Genomic DNA, 9,580 nt, shown 5'->3' with positions numbered 1-9,580 from the left:
TAGGAAATATGGCGTTGTTTTTGGTTTGTGATCAGTTGATTGTGCAGAGATGTCTCTCTTATAGGATGTTTTTGGCGCGTAGTTTAGGCGGGATTTTATTTATAATAAATGATATTAATAAAGTAGCCGTCTTTTCAGTTACTGTGTATTTTTACTGTTTTTTTCAGCTTTTTATGAGTTTTTAGGGTCATAGACTTTCCATCTCCCAAGCTTGGCGTTTTTAATGGCTTTAAGTAGTTTTTGGCGTTTTTTCCCCATTTTTAGCTTTTAATAATACTTCTGCAAATTAATTTTATTATAGTTTGGGAGTTTTTGGCGTTTTACTGCATTTATGGTGTTTCACAAGCATTATGACTTTTTGGCGTTTTATTAATATAATGTATTTTTTATTCTAATTTGAAAAATACATAACAAACAACAGAAAAAGAAAATTAAAAAAAATAAAAATAGAAACAATTCATCTTCCAAATCTTCACTGTCATCAGTCTCTTTCTTCTTTGAAACATGTTCACTGGCGGTTTGGCTTTGTCATGCTTGTGTTTTTGTGGCCGTTTGGAAAGACAAAATGACATAAGTTTTTTGTTTGAATATGTATCTTCAAACAACTCATCCGTGTCATTCGTCTTTTCATACCATTATAATATTCATCAATAACAAAACACAAAAAATGACATAAGTCTGACCCCAGCAACTTTTTGTTTATGATTTGTCCATTTCATGCAGCAAAATGTTATTTGTCCATCAATAACAGCACCTTAGGGAAGAATGCACTCTCCGTAATTTGGCGTAGAACAATATTGAATATACAAGAATCGATATTTGCCATTTTTGGCGTTTTTACTGAGGAAATAGTGTATCTGAAAGAAACGTCGATTTTTTGGAATCTTTGATGTTTGAGTGTTTTGGCGTTTTCTAAGATGATTGGTATATAGTAAAATATGGCGTTTTTTGAGTAGGTGTGTTTGATGTTTTGGGGATTTTGGCGTTTGTAAGATGAATGGTATATAGTAGAAAATATGGCGTTTCAGGTTCTGGGGGGTGTGTTTTTTATGTCTGGGATTTTTTGTTTATACAGGGATGTGTTTTGGTTAGTAATGGCATTTTATTCATTAGTTGGCGTTTTGGTATAGAAGTGTAAAGACCTTTTTACCCTTAATGAAGCGCGTCCACTTAATAGAATTCGTGTTATTTACGAAAACGCCACCGCGCCAATCTAGTCCATAGATTGTTTTGATCTGACGATCCATAAGCGTTCTCACCGTTCTCACACTTTCTACCGTTTTCTCTAAATCCCGACCCTATATATATATATATATATATATATAATATACATATATGATATACATGAAAAGCTAGGGCAACATCATATAACAAATACAAGAAAAACAAAATTAAGAATTAGTAGGGATCCCAAACATCTCTAATATGATGTAAGCATGAAACAACGTGAATCTTGAACCTCAGAATGACAAACCGTGTAGAAAACAACACTTTGGTCAGAATATCCGCTTCTCAGCAATGGTAGAAAAACAACAAACTTGAAGACTCTATTTTAACATCGTATCTGGTATTAGATGCATGTCAATCTGAAGGTGTTTCGTATGCTAGTGAAACACCAGGTTAACTACCGGTTATTAGAGGTATCCATGTCTCATGATGTATAAAAGTAATCCAGCGCAGCTTGGTAGCAATGAGAGCAAGAGCTCCAGTTGGATATCAAAGAGGCTAAAAAAATGGTCGTACAAAACTGGACCAGACCATTAGAATTTAGTATTTTGAAATATTTTAAGTATTATATTATATAATAGGTTCTAAATGTAATGCAATATTCAATTATTCATCATGACACCTAATTGTTAAACTATTTTACTTAATTAACACTGAATCATTGATAGCTGTACATGAAATTCACACCTCATGATTCTTGTTTCTTCGTATTCGTGAGGTACTGCTACACAAAACTAATAACATGTGTTCATTCTCCTTATTCTTCAAGGTAAACGTAGATCCGTTTGTGAATTGATTAGTATAAAATGATTTACTAATTAGGGGTAAATTTTGTAATTTGATGAAATGAAGGAAATATGTAACTGTTTCACACGAATTGCTACCTTGATATGCATGTGTGTGGGAAACTTCTCTCTTAGAACTACATAATTAATTTTACGGAATGAAATATAGACAAATGTTCCCATTTTTACAGCATGTTCTTATGTTTAATGTTACTTCGGTATTCTCGGTAGCTTGTTTATATACTCTTAGAATTTTTTTCTATATTATATATATTATGCAATTTATACAAAATTCCAGGGCCGACTCAACGTTTTAGGAGGCCCAAAGCAAATTCTAAATTCGAGGCCCTTCTCGCAAATCCACCGCTTAACCTTAGTTTACCCATAATTTGATAGATATCATTAAAAAAATTTATATTAACCCTTAAAAATCTTGTACCTTTAGCCGGTGTGCAACAAACTTAAAACCACATGATAAAAAAAACCTTAGAATGTTAAAGTAACATCAAACTTACCTAGCAAAAGTAAACATGCATTGGAATTTGGTAAAAAAAAGAACCTTAGAATGTTAAAGTAACATCAAACTTACCTAGCAAAAGTAAACATGCCTTGGAATTTGGCAGTGTATCCAAACCACAAAATGCCTTTAAACTAGCCTGAGCAAGATACACATACCTAGTGTTTCCAAAAACAAATGTTATGCACTTGTGAGCAGATGAAAATAAAATATATATGAACTGCGGAAATAATACTAAAATACTAAAATAAGAACCAAAAAATTTAAGTTTTACCAATTCTCTATTTTTTTTCAACAAAGCAAACACTTTGAAGTAGCACATGTTATAACAACCCACCTAAAATATTTCTAACACCCCTAAAATATTTAGAACATCCCTATACGCCCTAAAATACACCCCGTATACGAAAACAGGTCCCAAAATACCTTTATATAATTAAAAATAAAATAAAAACATTAAAATGAATCTGTTGTGGGGCGCGACAGACTACTCTTGAGTCTTCGCGGGCCACGACCGAGTGACGGGTGGCGAAACCCTAGCCCGCCACGTGGCATAACACCCGGACAAGCTACACTTGTGATTCGACGAAGCTAGGCCCTACGTACCCTAGCTCGCGGGGCACGTAAGCCCATTGTGTGGCTTTCGCGGGGCGCGACAAACCCGGCGATCAGCCCTATATAAGGAGGCCATCGGCCTTCAGTCCCAACTCGTTCAAAACTTTACTTTCTCTCTCAATTTCTACGTAGCAATTATAATATCGGGCATAATACTCCCCTAAAATAACGAAGTTCTGCCTCGTTGTAAGTATTTTAACCCCCAATTACGTATTAGATACGCTGCCCGATTGATCTAGTGCTCCGTAACGGCTGTCGAGGCTCTGCCCGACGTAGTCGTTGGAGTTCTGTCTCGGGGAGGGTATAACTAATGTAAATTTAGGTTATCATACTAACGCGTGTGCATTGTTTAATTAATTGATCATAACCAGGAAAAGCCTAAAGTAGCAATGTTAGTAATCTCCTTTTTGTAAACCTTTTTGCAAATTGTTTTTACAAAACCTCAAATGTTTTATATTATATTAAACGGTGATTGAGTATTTGTATTCTACAATTATCGTCAGTATGTTGGGGTTTTGTATACAAAATTTGTTACTACATTGTGAGTAGTAACATGACCAAAAGTCTGGTTGACAGTACTGTTTTGGTCAAAAATTACCGAAGCAATTAAGTGATCAAATTAGTTAAGTGAGGTAGTGTGCTGAAAAGTGTGTTGAAAATATGCTGATTATGTTGTTTGGAAAAACAGTGTTCAGGATACGGCTCAGGATATTGAGCTGTATCTATGATCAAACAATGAGCAAAAAGTAAAGGGGTTGACACGAGATGTACGAGGAAAGCCCTTGATCAATCTAGATCGCCGGCATAAAACCTCGGGAGCTAACAATCGCAGCTGCCTAGTTCTTCTTATTACTTCAAACTTCAGGATACAGTGCAGGATATTGACCAGATCGCTAAGTGTTACAATGATTTGTGTGAGAGTGCACGTTGCGAGAGAACAAGTGTGTAAGTGTAGTGAGTGTAGCTGTGATGTCCTATTCGATCCGGTATACCCACCTATTTATAGTAACCAAATACAAACTGAAATTCCTACAAATATGGGATGCTTCCGAATATTCCATTGTTAACGTTGTAGACCGAGTAATGCGGCTTCAACGTCTTCACTTGAACGACTTGGACCGAGTCTCCTGGAGAAAGGGTCTTTGTGAACGTTGGGCACCTGCACGCGTACTCCTGCACACAACCCGTTAGTAATCCTGAGGATACCATTCAGGATATTATAGATATCCTGAATGAGCATCCCAGATATAAGCAGATACCGTTCAATCAAGATATAACTCAAGATATTTCCCAGGATATGAGGAGCTCAGAATTTTACCCATAACAATTGTCCCCAAAAATGTTGCCGTTAAGGATCCTGAGTCCTAACGGTTACATTTTTCACGATAACCGAGGTAATTAAGAGATAGGACCTGATGTGACCGCTTGTAACCGTGCAGCCTATTTCTACTCATTACTCCCCTATATCTTCTCATGTTTACCCCATTTAATCGTTATCAAGAAGAAAAAAGGTAAAACTTTTCTCTCTCTCTCTTCTTATTTCTTTCCTCTACACTATTCCAGCGAAGATATGGCGAGACAGACAAGATCAAGCTCCGGTGACTCCGCTCCTTCGTTCATTCACCAAAATATTCTCCAAGATCCGGAGAAGGAAATATGCACCTTCGATAGCGCACATCTGTCAGCCCTTAAAACCTCCGGCATCTTCCCGAAAGGGACGGTGTTCCGGCCATTTGATCGGGAAATCCGATCAGATATGGTCTCCGACGAGTGGATATGCTTCAATGGTTTTCCTTTCACCTTAGGGTTACTGTTTTGGTCAAAAATCACACAAGGATAATGTAACCAAACTTTATGTAAACGGGGTATGATGCTTGGTTAGCTATGAAAGTAAAGGATCACTTCCGTGATAAAGATACAAAGACACAGTGATTTATACGAGGAAAAAGCCCTTGATCAATGTATGATCTCCGGCATAAAAAACCTCGGGTGATGGCAACTACCGATCACCAACTTCAATATAATAAAAATGTAGTTACAACTTCGGATGATAATGAGCTGAGTACAAGGATCACTGAGTGTCTAAGTGTTGAGAGTTGTGTCGTATGTTGTGTGTGTTCTTCCGAATGAGGAAGATGGGTATTTATACATGTGTAGGTAACTTATTTTAGGTAGATAGACCACTAATCAGCTCATTACCCCTTTAGAAATAAAGATAATCTAGCCTAAATTGCTGCCCTAAGATCAAGCCATGTTTCCATATCCGGCACAACGTTCATCTTCAATTCAGCTCTTGCCATATTTGTAAAAGCGCGTCCCTGGATCATGATATGTAGGGCATATCCTGCTAGATATTCCTGCAAAATAATATTGTAGTAATCGAAAATGACCGTTAGTACTAGGATCACCTCAACGTCCCGTGATCCTGATCCTGAGGTCCGGCTGAGGATCACTGCCTGCCAAAGAAATAAGGATCACTGGTTAGGATCACGTATAAGGATCATTCATAGTAAAAATCCAGCCCTAACAATTGCCCCCAAAATATAAGGAGTTAATTGTAAATAGATGAGTTATATTTTGTTTTGAGCTTATCTCTAACGGACGATTCCGGTTTACTAGCCGTTGTACATGGACTAGCCGTTAGGATATTTACGTCACTGATGTGACAATCCCTGCGGATCATCATTATAAATAGGAGATAGGGTTAGGATCATTTTGCATTTAAATTCGAAGTATCTTCCTTTATAATCGTCACCGAAGACTCTTGATCAGGTATCATCCTCCTCTTTCTCTTCTTTGCTCTGTTCTTTCGTGCTTTTACTCTGTTTTCATCTCGAATATGCTTCTTCGGAATTCACCGCACAAAGGCTCTAAGAAGGATAGTCCCTTGAAAAGCCAGGGGATTATCAAGGATTCTCTCGTGGAGAGATGCTGCTTTACTGATATCCACATAGACAAGATTCGCCATTGTTTCCCAGCGAATGTTGTTTTCAAACCCTTTGATCCTACTGCTTTGAGCGATCTTGTCTCAGATGTCTGGGTGGCTTTTCCTGCTACTCCCTTCCTCATCGGGTATTCATATCCTTTTCCGATGTTCACCCAATCTTTCTTTTCTCTTACCGGCATCTCATATATCCAAGCTATGCCGATGATCTGGAGGGTTCTATATACCTTCGAGAGGATCATCGAGCAAGAAGGGATTGATTTGGGGATGTCAGAGTTAGCTGAACTTTATGATCTCACCACCTTTGGTTCTCACCGGTACTTGTTGAAACGGAAAGCTGGGGAGGATCATCCAATTTTCAAAGTGACCAAGAATGATGCCAACTGGAAACGTCGGTTTTTCTTTGTTAAGAGGGATTCCATCCCGGATGGGAAGGATCTGCCCGAGGAATGGGTCACTCATGGTAGGGTAGAGGATCCTTGAAGGATCACTATCAGTCCTGTCTCGTATGATGAGGATCACTGATATCTTTTCTTTTTTGTCTTTTTATGCAGCTATCTCCGTTGCTCATTTAGACTTGACCCCTGCTGCCAAAGAGAGAGTGTTAGCTTTCAAGAAGCTTGATCCTGAAGTTCGAAGTTTCCAGGTTATTATCCAAGATTCTCAAGAGATATCCTCTGCATCTGCCACAATGTCAAGTAAGTATCCTCATAGAAAATAAGTTTTATGTGAAAGTATTTAATTTAACAAGGGAACTTATCTTGTTTTTGAATGGTGTAGGTGCCGGAAAGTCTGCCAGGTCTGTTAAATCTGCCTCCATGTTTGGGATAAGTGACCTTGCCAATGTCACGTCTTCTAAGAAGAAGAAGGCTCCTGCTGCCAGCCCTTCAGTCTCAGCTCCTAAAGCGTCCATTCGGGGTAAGGGAAAAAAGAGGAAAGCCTCTGATGAACTCCAAGGATTCCCTCTCCTTCGTCAGCAATTTCTTGACTATGTGAACGAGGTGAGGATCACTGCCCCTGTTGGTTATCTAGTATCTTTCGAGGATCACCTGATTCCGAGCTTGTCTTTATTTCTTTTGTTTGCAGAAACTTGCTGAGATTGAAACTTATCTTGGCAATGTTGAGGACCAGGAGAGCCAGATTGCCGATCTTCAGCAAATGGGTGTGTTGAAGGATCTCAAGATAGCGGATCTTGAGAAGGAACTCCAGGCCACCAAGGATGAAGCTGCTCAGAGGCTGATTGACATGGATAATGAGAAGCAGGAGATCATCCAGGATGCCAAGGTCTCTGCCGCAACTGCTATGTACAAGATACAACTACAAATGGCTGCGGAGGCTCAGGATCCTGCCTTTGACAAGAGCTCATGGGATGTTGAAGGTTGGAAGGCAAGGCTGGTAGACTTGGATGATGAGGAGGATGCTGAGGATATCCCAAGGCTGGAGGGAGGTGATGCTGGCAAGGATCATGGTGAAGATGCTGGTGGAGATGGAGCAGCGGAGAAGTAGGCTGCATGATTGGGCGATGATGGATATTGTTGACTAGGCCGGAGCCCAATTTTTTAGGTTTTTGGTAGTGGTTTGTGGTTGATGGTTTGTGAACAATTATGGTTTGTAATCTCTGGACAATAGTTTTTTAGGGTTAAGGATCCTGGATCCTTTGAACAATAGGTAGGATTACACATGGTGGAGGGATCCTCTGTTTGGGGGATGAAGCCGTTGTGATCCTGCCGCCTTCTAATTTCCCTGCAATACTTTTGAACCTATTATCATGGACACCCTTTACCTACCCCAGCGGACGGGCCACGTATTGCTGGTAGATGCTTTGGGTAGGTAATTTTGACAACTTTTTTGAAAGGGTTAATGATCCTTTGGTTTAATAATATAACTTCAATCTTTCTGGCTTATCTTGTGTTGTTATCCTTTTTGATTTTCAATTGTTCTGACACATGTTTGTTTGAAAAGTTTGAGCAAATTATGTTTAAGAAATTTAGGATATGATCCTGGATCGAAAGTTTCCAAGATAGTTTATTTTAAGGATCATAGGTTCAGTTGTCAAGGTCTAAAGGTTATTCAAATGAATAATGAAATTAAAAGTAGTTAAGGATCATACCTGAGGATCCAAGTTAGGATCCTAACCTTTAATCGAAATTACCATAGGTAAAACTTTAATGGATAATAAGGATTAAGGATCCTTAATCGTTTAACTTCGAAAACCTGAAAAAATGGAATATAACTTGGGACTAAGCCAATATAAAAGATAAGTTAGTAACTGGGGACAAGCCCAAAGGATAACTGAGAATGATCCCGGAGGATCACTGGGGACAAGCCCAAAGGATAACTGGTGATGATCCCGGAGGATCACTGGGGACAAGCCCAAAGGATAACTGGGGACAAGCCCAAAGGATCGTATGTAAACTGGAGTATGGCCCTTTCTGGCAACTATCCAAACTTAGTGACATGAAAATGTCAAAACCTTAGCTAACGTGAAAACGTTAGAAACCTTAGGAACGGATGTATGGTGCGTCCACCATTATACGTAGGATCCCAAGTATAGCCAGTACGATGAGGTCGCCAGCCCCGAAAATGGGTACTGATCCCAAAGACATGAACTATATCAGGATCATCGTGCGCTGCTGGCGGAAACTGGGGATAATCCCAAGGATAACTGGGGTTGGACCCGAGGATCTGTGATGCTTTTGAAGATCTTTGATGATATGCTGGAGATACCTGAACTATCATAACTCAAATGGTTTGTGAGTAGAGGATGAAGGATACATGATCCTTATCCTTAGGCAAAAGGTAAGAAAATGCAATAGTTTTAGGATAAGCATATTACCTGAGTAGGGATCAACGATATCTCCAGGATCCTTCAAGGATATTTCAATGTAAGGATCACATGCAGGAGGGATCATGTTCACATGAAATATTTCTTTAAGTGAACAGCATTCCAGGCTCTTGGTAACAAGTTTCCTTCCATGGTTAGCAACCTGTATGCCCCCTTTCCTGCTTTAGCTTCAATCAAGTAGGGACCTTCCCATTTTGGTGCTAGCTTCCCGTCAGCAGGATTGATGGTGTTTTGAAATGCTTTTCTCAACACCATATCTCCGACTTGGAACTTCCTTATCCTGACATTCTTGTTGTAGGCACCAGCCATCCTTTGTTGGTAGCTTGCCATCCTTATCCTAGCTAGATCCCTGTTTTCCTCAATAGTATCCAAATCCTGAGCTAGGATTGTAGCGTTTTCTTCAGGATCACGAGCACTTGTTCTAGCGGTTGGGATCACCATCTCTGTTGGGATCACTGCTTCTGCCCCAAATACTAAAGAGAAAGGTGTTTGGCCAGTGGCATTCTTGGGAGTTGTCCTATCAGCCCATAGCACATAAGGTAACTCCTCTGCCCATTTTCCTTTCTTGGATCCTAGCTTCTTCTTCAGATTGTTGATGATGATCTTGTTGGATGATTCTGCTTGACCATTGGCTTGTGGATGAACTG

The sequence above is a fragment of the Helianthus annuus genome, chromosome 14, assembly GCF_002127325.2.
Source record: "Helianthus annuus cultivar XRQ/B chromosome 14, HanXRQr2.0-SUNRISE, whole genome shotgun sequence".
Classification (NCBI taxonomy): Eukaryota; Viridiplantae; Streptophyta; class Magnoliopsida; order Asterales; family Asteraceae; genus Helianthus; species Helianthus annuus.
Note: the sequence above shows the minus strand (reverse complement) of the source record.